The sequence below is a fragment of the Stegodyphus dumicola genome, chromosome 3 (assembly GCF_044657685.1).
Source record: "Stegodyphus dumicola isolate Sdum_Otavi_A_Nest chromosome 3, ASM4465768v1".
NCBI classification, from domain to species: domain Eukaryota; kingdom Metazoa; phylum Arthropoda; class Arachnida; order Araneae; family Eresidae; genus Stegodyphus; species Stegodyphus dumicola.
In genome coordinates this window covers 104,001,266-104,014,038 of record NC_140770.1, presented here as the reverse complement: position 1 = coordinate 104,014,038, position 12,773 = coordinate 104,001,266, and positions in this window count along the sequence as shown.

The following is a 12,773-nucleotide window of genomic DNA, read 5'->3' as shown; positions in this document are numbered from 1 at the left end:
GTAAGTGAATTACGTTAGGTTTATTAGCAAAATAAAATCCAGTTTTACAAAGGTTTCATTATAAAAATTAATAAAAAAATAAAATTTTAAAATTATTTTAATTTTATTTAATTCCGTTAAATACATCCAGGTAACAGTTTACAGTTTTAAGTTCCAAGAATATTGCAACTGATATTTCAAAATCGGACCTTCACATTTCTTTTGAGATCAATATTCTAATTTTGCACCCCTTTAGCACTTTAAATAAATCTCCAAGAAATTTATTTTTAACATTAGTGTTACTATTCTTTTTTGATAAAAATCGAAATGATAATTTATTCATTTCGATAGTACAAGTAAGTCTTTTATACTTTTGTACATGTGCATGGAAGTTCAGAAAATATTTAGAAAGGTTAATTTTCCGACAAAAATCTTCTCTCTGAATGTACGACGGAAAGAAAAAAAGCCTTTTTCATTCCCGGTTCAATACTTATGGAAATAAGAAATCCGCATAACGAAATTCTTTCGCTTTTCTCTTATGCTAAATATGAATACATTTATCTGGTTCATTTTCATTTGAATACAGACCTTATAAAATCAATTGTCCTGGAGCGTCTTTTTAAAGCTCTGCTTTACTCTGCTCTGGTTTTTAGTACTTTATTATAGCTGTGTGTGTATTCAATTATGGCAAAGCACACTAGGGCTATCTGCCTAAGGGGAGGGATGCCTTCGTGGAGGACTTTCTAAGGGAAACTGGCTCGTATACACGTTACACATGGGGAAGACCACGAAAACACCCATGCAGCCAGCCCGTTTGCGGGATTCGAACCTCGGACCGAACTACCAGTGTTCAGCGACTTTACCGCTCGGCCGCTGGTGAGCACTTTATTATAGTCTTACATTATTATAAGAAAATAAGCATAGAAAATTCAATACTGTTTTGTTATAGCCGTGTTTTATTCTGAATTTAAAAATGCAGCTTTTAAAATAATAGTATAAAAATAATGCAGTTCTTCGCAGAAAGTAAATTTTACAAGGAATAACTTGCAATATACAATATTTCACATTGTTTCTAATTTAGTCACCTACAATCTGAATCTACTACTAAACAAAAAATTTCATAGATCAGGCGCCGCCGAGTGCAATTGCGGTGAACGTTATCATTCGGATATTGCGGCCGAGCGGTAAAGTCGCTGAACACTGGTAGTTCGGTCTGAGGTTCGAATCCCGCGAACGGGCTGGCTGCATGGGTGTTTTCGTGGTTTTCCCCATGTGTAACGTGTATATGAGCCATTTTCCCTTAGAAAGTCCTCCACGAAGGCATCCCTCCCCTTAGGCAGATAGCCCTAGTGTGCTTTGCCGTAATTAAATACACCACACACCATTCGGATATTGCTGTCGAATTTCCAAATTTCCACCCGTTCCTATATAAAAACATGGGAAAGATGGTACTTAGTATTAACGCAAGTAGAAGTAGTGAAAGTCGCCAAATTTTTAGAATGTGTCACACGCTGGCAACCATGCGCAAAACCATTCTTCCGGCAAACATACTCATAGCAAGGCCGTCATTTCATGCGTGGAATTTGACAGCGATGTAAAAAACTGAGGTAAAATTTGTACGGAAGTACAGAATTTTGCTGAAAAGGAACAACGAGGAAATGCGTTTCCTCGACAGTCGCTGCTGCCGATGTTTTTCGCAAAGCCTTGCCTCTTCAATTTTCGGACTTTTTTTTATGAAAAAAACAGATCGCTGTGTACTTCGGGAGAAGAATACCTCAGATAAATTTCAAGTAAGTCTTTTATTTCCTAATGTTTCACGTAATACATATTCAATAATTAAAACGTGCACTTTAAATTGCGAAACTGTGTTTTATTTTTATATATTTCTATACTATTAATATATTTATAATATTTATAGACTTACGATAAATATCCATAGTTTGGATATGTTTCATAGAAAAGGAGCGAAAACCATCAACTTGTACCCGATAAGTATCTCTTAACTTCCCGTCTGTAAAATGTCGCCAAATCGCACCAAGGTGGTTGCGTTAAGATGTAAGTACCGAAAATATATAGCTTTTGATTAGCAGTTTGGTTAATATGCTCAAAGTATTATAGAATGCATTTGTTTGAAACTGAATTATTTTCGATAAATAAGGTCAAAATAGATAGGAAAAACTGCCAAGTCATAGAGAAATGTCGCGAACTAAGGGACTATGCCACCAAATGACTTGCTTTAGATTTTAGTGTATACCACCCGAGATTATCCAAAAACGAAACGCTAATTTGACGTCGATTTTCAATAATTTTATCGATTTTGCGGACGATCGCTCCGAAGTCGTTCTTTTTCACTAACTAAAAACATTCTCCTGTAGATCCTCCTGTAAACTAAGGTTACCGTTTCACGTAATTTTAAATTTACGTTGGACTGCGGTGTTCCAATAAGGGATGCCCTCCGACCATTGAGATCAGGTCGGGGAAAAAACAGTCAATTAGGTGGCATTGGTCAATATTATAAAAGTAATGTATGAGAATATTGAGAAGATTAGAAGGGTAGTTGGCTTTATTAAGTGCATTTAATACTAAATGTGACTCACATGGTGAGTCGAAGGCACTTTTTAAATCAACAAAAATAAGTGCACTATGTTCACCTTTTGATTTATTCTTTGGATTTGATTCAGTATTATATCAATTGCATGAATAATGCTTGTGTTGGCTTTGAATCCGTGCTGGTTTTGACTGAATGTTTGATTTTTGATAATGTGATATCTCAACCGACCGGCAATAAGTCTTTTTAGAACTTTTCCTATGGCAGGCAGTAAATTTATTGTCCGAAATGCAGAAGGATCTTCGGGGTACCCAACCTTCTTGAAAAATATTATTTTTCCTTTCTTCGAAAGGTCAACAATTCTAAGCATTTATTGAAAAAAATAAGAATTCTTGGGTCATAATTGTGAATAACTGTTAGAATTCTGTTGATATGTTGTTTATTTTTTGTTTTTGAGTCGGGGTTGAAGCCTATATATCAAGAGCACGAAAAAATGTTAATTGTATCTGTTAAGGTGGATCTTCTTAATTTAAGAAAGGCGAGCTTATTTTCAAAATGTAGTGCTTTTAGTTCCATTAGATAAGATTTTATCTGGAAGAAAATAAATATATAATTTTCTTTAAGCAGAGCTATTTTACGTCCAGAAATGGAAGGTGGTAAGATGGTGAAACAAAAAAAAGCAAGCAGAAAGTTCTCAGTGTTTTAAGCTCACTTTCAGACATTTTAGTATATAAAGAAGAAAAAAGACTTAAAATACTAAAGTTGCAGAAAGCAAAATGCAAAATCTCGAATAAAAGAAAAAAAAAAAAAAAAAAAACTTGAAAGACAAGAAATAATAGGCGATGGAGAAATTGCGTTTAGAAAATTTGGTTACAGTGTTCTAGTTTGTTCTTATTTGAATTTTCAGCCCTGGACGAGTTAAGCAATTTCTTTAATCTCCGATGAAAATAATGATACAGCGATGTTTTCATAAATGCACATTTAAGCATAAGAAACTACCTTAAAACAATCCGATGTGCGTGAAAGTCAAATTTGATTTTGGATGGAATCGAAATTCATAAGATTCAAAAAACAAAATATAATACACTGGTGAAATAAATTAAAAGAATGTGCATATTTGATCTACGATCTCCAGAACTACTGTACAGATTTTAATAAAATTGGGTGTGAACATAGATTGATATAATACAAACAAAATAAACTTTCAGCAGTTATAATAGATACACATGGTCGTGTGTAACACTCATTTGCATTTGAGTCTGAAGGTCCGAAAGAGCGGTTGCAGAAGACACGAAAGAGATGGGTTGACGGGGGTGCGGTCCCCTCTCACAGCCATAAAGGCTTTGCAGCGTGACGTCATACTGTAAATAAGGCAGTTATCAGTGCCTGTGGCAATTGGCCCGACTCATTTAGCAACACTGTTTTCAGTTCCAGAATGGTTCTCGGAGGTGGTGTTGTGAGTTGCAATTGCCCTCCACAGAGAGTTCCAGACATGCTCTATAGGGCTGAGGTCTGGAGACCTGGCTAGCCAATCCATCCGGCGAATATCCTCACTCTCGATAAATTCGTCGACCAGGAAAGCTCTATGTGGCCTCACATTATCGTCCTGTAAGATGAACTTGGGGCCAACTGCACCCCGGAAAAGGCAAACATAGGGCTCCAAGACCTCTTCCTTATACCTCACACCGGTGACAGAGCCTCTGTCAAAGACGTGGAGAGGTGTGCGGAGATCCAACATGATGCCTGCCCAGGTCCGTTACACCACCACAGCCATAATTGCTGACTTCGAGGACATTGGAGAGTAGGTAGCGGGTCCCTGGCTCTCTCCATATGAAAGTACGGCGAGAATCGGTGTTTAGGCTGAAATGGGACTCGTCGGTGAACAGAACGGTCGCCCATTGCTTCGTACTCCAATCACTATGCTGCCTGCATCATGCTAAACGGACTCTGTTGTCCGTAGACATCAGCAGGACGTAAAAAGCCGGTCTTCTGGCAAACAACCCGCTCTCATTCAATCTTTTCGAAACAATCACCCGTGTTACACGGGTTCCTGTGGCTGCATACAGGTCCCAAGAGAGCTGAGAAGCTGTAGCTCCTCTGTTACGCCACGGTAAAATGGACAAATAGCGGTCTTCTTTAGACATCTTGGCTCTCGGACGATCTTGCCCAGGCTTTCTCTCGATAGATTCAGTAGCCTGGAGCTGTTTCCATAGGTTACGCACGACGCTGGGCGTTAAAGTAAACTCTCTGCTTATCTGGACTTGCGATTGTCCTGCATCTAGCGTCCCCACAATACGCCACCTCATTCTATCATCTAAACGTTGGTGGTTACTCATTTGTATTGTTCCGATATTAATTTAACCGATTGCCACAAGATAACAACAAGAAATTCGCCGAGGTGTTCTAGCGAACGCAATTTGTCTTATACTCCACGCGCTTATAAAGCCTTTTTTTCTGCTGGCTCCGCCTACACACACGTGTACACTTACGTATTTGCCGTACGAGATTTGCATTTTTTTCTAGGAGCAGTGCTTTTTTCTTCAGTTCAGTTCTTTTCATGCAATTCGATAAAATATGCAAATTCTCTTAATTTATTTCACCAGTATAATACATTGCCAAATATTGAAGTCGACCACAAACTGCACCTTTTCTTTTACATACCTTCAGCGTCGCATAAATCTGAATAAATTTAATTTAAATAGTTTTTCTAACAATTTGCGTCAATTTACATGTCATCATAAGGTCTAATGTGTTACAGACGGTATCTAATTAAATTTGAACTGTCAATTTGTATGTCATCGTAAAATCTAATGTGTTACAGTATGCATTTAATTAAATTTTCAGTTGCAACTTTCCATGCTTAATTGATCATAAGTTACATTCCTAAACATATCCAATATAATTTCCGTGTATGGGGTGAAAGAGAATAAATAGTATGTGTTGCCGGAGTAGAGAATTAAATGCGTTGTACGGATTATTTTAATTTTCTAATAGTTATTTTTAATTTTGAACTCCTTGCCTTTAAATTCTTGTTTCTCACCTACAACTCTCTCCCAGAATGGATTGTAAATTAGGTAGAACCAGTATTTAAGGGGAAGTTCAGTCCCTTCCATAGAAGATTTCAGAAGTTGTCAGTAAAATGTGTTCTTGCTTCAGGCCCCGTCGCTGCTTTAAGCCTATTTACTTAACATTCGGCAGTAGTTTTCCGTGCCTGCTAGTATTCGACGGTGAGGTTTAATTACGGGCCAACTCGGTTAGATTTTTCTGTACAGATGTGGCTAAATTTTAGGTAGTTAGAATCAGTGTGGTTCCTTATTTTCTATCTTAAGCTAAAGCCCAAGTGGAGGGTTTCCTGTAAGCCCTAGAAGAGTCATCTGTAAATATTTCTTTGAGTGAATAAAAGAGTATTTTGACCCTTTTCGGCTTTTGTCTTTATCATTGTAAGAACAGAGAATAGTCGCTAGACATTTCCCCAAGGGTTTAGTAGCCAAAGACACATAAATTAACTAGAACATTATTGCATAAAAGGAAATTCATAGTTAAAATAACAAGCTAACTACCTCTATTTTCCATATTTTATACATAGTGAATAACTTATGAGTAATTTTGTCTGTCATTTCCAATTCATAATCTGGCCCACCAGCGGGCGAGCGGTAAAGTCGCTGAACACTGGTAGTTCGGTCCGAGGTTCGAATCCCGCGAACGGGCTGGCTGCATAGGCGTCTTCGTGGTTTTCCCCATGTGCAACGTGTATACGAGCCAGTTTCCCTTAGAAAGTCCTCCACGTAGGCATCCCTCCCTTTAGGCAGATAGCCCTAGTGTGCTTTGCCGTAATTAAATACACCAAACACCACCAATTCATAATCTCATAAAATAGCAGCAGTCTTTCAGGCATATGCCCGGAGTTAAAGGCTTGCTTCTTGAAAAGACTTTCTTCCAATAATTGTTTCAATCACTTTTTTCATAATTCCACTTCTATGAGAGCACTTCCTCAGCAAAGTGGAATATGTATGTAACTCCTATAAAATATGCAAAATGCAAAAACAATTTTAAAGAAAATCTTTTTTTTTTATTATTTATTAATTTTTTATTTTCTTGCTAACCGGTTCGTTTAGTTAATTGTATGTAAGTTCAACCAACATCTTGATACATTTCTTAAATGCAATCTAAATGCAATTTGATACACATCCAATCCTATAGAGTAAATACTTAAGACTGATACCTACAACCTTTCAGTGAAAATATTTTTGGTATAATTAAGCTTTTATTTAAATGGATACTTTCTGAGATCACATTACCATGAATGTAGGTTTTAATATAATTAACGTGGTTAGGAGTTCAGAAAAAATACACTTTTACCCAAGTAAATTGTCATTATATTAGAGGAGTAAAAATTGTTTGCTCAGTTTTTGAATCCATAATATCCAAATAAAGTGCAAAAAATTAAAATTAAATCTGGTTTTAACTTCATTCCTTAAAAAGGGATGAAATACAGTGCGGCAGAAATTTATATTGCCATGCAAATTTTTAAGTGCAATAGTAATGTCTATCTGTATTGTGTTAATGGAATTTACATTTAATAAATAAAAACAATTTTAAAAAATTCTGAAAGCTTTCAGGTTTTATATTACACCAGAAAGCGCGTTTCTCTCGTTTACATACACATACACGTTTCGAAAGCATTTAGGCTAATGTTTCGAGCTTTGAGCTTAAAGAACAGCCTAACTTTAGAATTTTTGATAGACAGTCTCGCTTGTTAGAGATAAAAGTGTTCTTTATTCCGTACTTTGATGCCATTGCACTCTTGGAAATTTATTTTATTAAGTTGAGTTTGTTAATAAAAATTTATAAAATTTTACGAATTCTGAATTATACAACAAATAGGTAAAAACAGCATATCTTTAGAATTTTTGACAGACAGTCTAGCGCGCTGGAGATAAAAATATTTTTCCCGTACAGTTTTGTCGTTACTCGCTTTGAAATCATTGTGCTTGCTAATCGGAAATTCGTGAAAGTTTTACAAAATAAGAAATACACAATAAAACAAATTCTAAATTCAAAATCTGGGCTTCCAAGTATCCATGTTCGAGTGGAGTACTACATTATTCAAAATTTGATGGCCGTAGGTATCGTCGTTTTTTCACAGTGCAAAAAACATGCATACATTCGTGCAAATTCTTCATTATTTACTTTCTATAAATATAATACAGGGCGATAATATTTAATAACGAGTTAAAAAAAGTCATTCGACGCAAAATCCTGTTTTGAGACTAATAGCCCTCCTGGGATAACGCTCCTTTTTGCTAATAATTATAATACGATAGCTTTCTATAATTATATTGAAAATTACATTAAAATTCGAGAAACAGAGCACGGATGCTCGTTTTTAAAGTAGTGTAGTTCTGTAAAAAAGCGATGAAGTTATTTCTTCGACGCCAGACGAATTTCAGCCGAATCCTCTGTTACAACGAATAACTTAATTTGGAAAAAAAATTCCATTGATTAAACTGGCATCTTTCTATTAGCCCACCTACAAAAAGCGAACATAAAGAAAATATAGCACCTGATATTATCTAATGCATAAATACTTAATAGTAACTTACCGAATGTCTCTCCAACTCCAAAAAAGGACGGTTCTAAACAAACGACGCCATCTGTTGGCAAGTCTAAAAATATTTATTTCAAAATCTAATTCAATAAAACTATTAGGATGATTTTAGCCTAATGATCAAAGTTAGAAATTTTACTGTAAAGAAAATCCTTTTACAGAAATGTATCTTTATATCTGATATTTTAAAATAAACTATCTGTTTCTTTAATAAATTTCTAAACAAAATGAGAAAATAAAGTTTCATTTCCTATGGATAAGTACTTTATGCAGTTAAAATTTATATGAATTATAAAATTCTTAATTAACGAAGACTGAAAATGATTAATTATCAAGAGATTAAATATAAAATAGCCAAATTTCAACCAGCCCAACTGCATGTTAATGTATACTGAGAAAAATTTAAAATTTTTTAACTAAATGCCAACATCTGTTAATTTCCCCCAGTGTAGTTTTCTGATGTGTAACGTAAATACAAGACAATTTCCCTTAGAAAGGCTTCCACTAAATCACCTCTCCTCTTAGACAGATAGCCCTCGTTTGCTTTTCAGTAATCAAGTAAATCTAAATTCATTCCGTTCACTATAACCGCAATAACTTCTGCAATCTTCATTTTTTTTCCTTTAACAAAAGATCCCTTCGTGTCTTTCTTTTCCTAGTTTCGCTATAGATAGTTAATGCTGAAATATTGTCGCCCAACCAGGATAGTGGTTAGTGACTCTAACTACCGTATCGAAGGGCCCAGGTTCGAATATCTGGGAAGGCATGGATATTTGTAAACGTATAGTGTCCGTGCGGCATGGGGGCACTGTAAATATGCGGAGAGCCGAATGTCCTCTCGAGAGGTTTTATTTATTACATAAATATTACACAATTATTTAACGACAAATGTTATGGAAAGATTAACCATTTAATTAGACTGGTTTATTTTGAAGAGCATTGCAAGGCTACCTGAAATGTGGAGGGAAAATCTTTTATGTGGAACATCGGATGAAAACTAAACTCTCATTCACATTACACTCGCGCAAAATTTTAAAAGCACTCGTGCAGGAAACAGTTTATCAGGTTTTAGGCACGATTCGAAAAGCAAGCATTTACTACTCGACCACTGATAGACGATGGCTAATTGAGAATATGAGACTTAAATTTTAATAAACCAATTCAATACATATACCTTGCAACACTTTGTTCTGCTACCTACAGACACTCAAACGAATGCTCAAAGCCAAGAATAACCCATAAGTTTTTGATAGTATCGTGTTACCAAATATCCAGGCCCTGTAAGATAGCTTCCCCGCAAAGCAGGTTTAGGGTTGCCATAAATGGCAAGGGAAATCAGGGTTGACACATTTGGCGAGAAATCCTCCATTTGGCGGCAAAATTGAACATATGCCATAGACGGATGGAGAGCCTTCTGGAACAAATTCTTACTGGTTTAGCCCAGAATGTTCTAGAATGCAAGCCAAAAGCTATGTAAACCCTGCTTGGACGAGGAGAGTGAGTTGATAGTCAGTTAAAGCCTGCCCAGTCAAGTCAATTATGAGTCAGTGAGCGAGTGTCTCGTAGTCTTGTGCCGAGTTGGTCGTCGAGTGTATTGAGAAGAGTCTCTTAGTGTAGCGCGAGTTAGTGCATCGTCGAGTTTGATCTTGGAGTGTGTTGAGCTCCGAGAACGACCGAACCAAGTCGTGAGTTGTACTCTAGTGTATCGTCGAGTGCATCGCGAGATGCAGCATGGAGAGTCTCGAGAGTAAGCAGAGTCCGAGAACGACCGAGCAAAGTCGGGAGCTGTACGCAGGTGCTTTGCCGTGAAGCTGTCTTTACTGTCATAGTCTGAAGGCTGTGTTGCTGATTGTTTCAGCGTATTTATAGTAGTTCTTTGACGGCTGTAAACATGATTTTGGAGCTGTCCTGAGAATACTGGCTAATAAATTGTGTTTCTTTACATCATCAAGTGTCGTCGTAATTCACTCTAAATCCACGAACCCGTACGTAACGTAAGAAGAAAATCGTAACAATAGTGACATCGTAAATACGATTAGAGTTATCTGTCTGAATGATGTAAATATCACAAGTGATAAAAATAGAATTTCATTCTTATACAAAGATATGACATATGCTGTAAATACCGCAACTGATTAAAACAGAATTTCATTCTTAGGCAGGAATATTATATTAAAATACAATTCTATTTCAGCTAAGAGCTCCGTATATTCAATTTTCACTCACGACACGGCTCAGCTTAAATTCATGGTAAACGATCAATCACAGAATAGCAAGACTTCATTTTCCCAGTGAATACATCCTCGGTCCCTTTACGCCTAAAATTCCTATTTAATTGTGAAAGGGAAATGATGAAAGTTTGGACGCTTTATTATGCTCTCTTTATTTTCAGCGTGAAATATGGAACAGTATAATATTCTACTGTAATCAAAGTTTATTGTCTGCAAACAATCGCTTTAAATAAACAGAAAAGTTTTAGGATTCATGAAAGATGTCAGTGGTAGATTTACAAGCAAATCGAGTATGCGGAAGAGAATGCTTGCGTGACTGGCTGTGGCGAAAACAATGACCCCCAAAGCTTTTGCTAATGCAAATTCTTCTTTGGATGTTGAGGACACAACGACTGTGATGGAAAATGATATAGAGAATGCATCCATATTATATACACATTATGTTTATAAATGAACTTATGTGTGTGTGTGTTTATAAATGCCCACTTGTGTATTTATTCCCAGTGTTCCTTGATTTTAGATTAAATAAAAATTTAGAATTCCTTGGAATCTAAAATTTTCTTCTTTGAATGAAATTAGCACTCAAAGCGAAGAATAAAACGATGTGCCTCTAATACCATAATGACGTTGTAAATACGCTGCAAGTTATCTCTGTGAATGTTATATATTCTAAAAACTGTTATTAAACGCTTCAAGTGTAATACTTAAACATTCAGATCGGTGAAATTTATTTGTACCTAGAACCGCGACAGCATTCGTCTGGATCGTCTTGAAAAAGTATGTATTTTTTATTATTAAAAATGAAGAAAACCATTTTCAAGATATATATGAATAAGCTAAAAATTTAAATATTAATTATTTAGATATCAAAATATCTCAGTAATAAAAATAATTCCCAAAATATATAAACTGTTTTACAGAAGTACACATGCAGACATCTGTAATACATAAAGAATGAACATAAACTGAACATTAATAAATATTATAAAACGTAATTTCCCCGTTTTAAACATTTTTTAAACTTCTTCATATAAAATATGAAGTGGCATTTTCTGTGGAAACTATGCAATATTATTTAGAAAAAGAACAGAGTACCTTCAAGGGAAAAACAAGGCACTTGGTTATTTTTAATAAATGCTGGTGGCAAAAAAAAAGCATATTTTTGACGTCATTTCAAAATTTTATAGCATTCTCTTACCACGTGTGCATAATTTCATTGTATAAAATTTACTATACTAAAATTATGACTTTTTGTTTATAAATTTTAATTCGCATTTTCTGTTGGGTTAACATTTATTTTCATTCTTGTCTTTCTCTTACACTAAATAATCCTTAATCTACAAACATTTTACAAGAAGAGAATGCAAGAGAGTGGATATCTCGTCTGTTTAAAATATGACAAAATTCTTTCTCTGAGTTATGAAACTGTTGTTGCTGAAATAAACTGAAAACCTTTTTGCTCATTGTTAGTTTATATACCGTCTCGTAACAGTTCTCAACTTTGTAAGTTACAAATGTCACATAAAATTGTTAATATTAATTCATATCTATTATATATATTTTAAGCAGATTCAGCCTTTTTTGTTTATAAGTTTCTTCAAAAATAAGCAAAACGTGGTCTATGTTTGATTATGATTTCCAATTAAAAGCGTTGGTGCATTTCACGAGATAATTTAGTAAGCATATCTCTTCTTCATGAGAAAGTTATACTATTATTTTTTTTATTTTAAAGTGCTAAATCACCTCAATTACCATAAATAATCTCAGAAGACTTATCAGTCCATCGGCCTACTATATAAAGATATCACAAATTCAAAGATTCGCCGTTTGTTAATATGCCTATCTGATGATTATACAGACTGAGAGATTACACAAAAACAAAACTCTACTAATTACGGGTAATCAAAAAAGCTAAAAGTCAGCGGAATGCAAAAATGAATATTAGCATACCTACTAAAAATATCAGCATGCCCCTCGGCTCAGCCTTAAAACTTTGCAAATCAAAAGCAGCTATCAGTAACATAAGTTGGTAAGTAAAGTTAAAGCAACAGGGGATCTGAACAGATTGACGGTCAGTGTTCTGATATCAAAAGCGCTTTCTACCTAAATTCTGTCTATGCGTTTTGCACTTTTTAGTTTTTAAGCTCATCCACATTATGTAGCAGTCGACGAGGGGAAGTGAAATTAAAGTTAAAATAATAAGGTGACTGCAATTAACATAAAATTTTACATAATTACTTTTTCAAACATTCTCCAATTAATCATTTTATATATAACGGACACATAAAGTCAGCTACTGAGCTTGAAAAAAAATAAGAAATAAAAAAAAAAAAAAAAAAAAAAAAATCTGAAAGCTTTCATAATTTATATTGCGCCATATTCTTAATGCTTTGTGTGTTACCTTTAT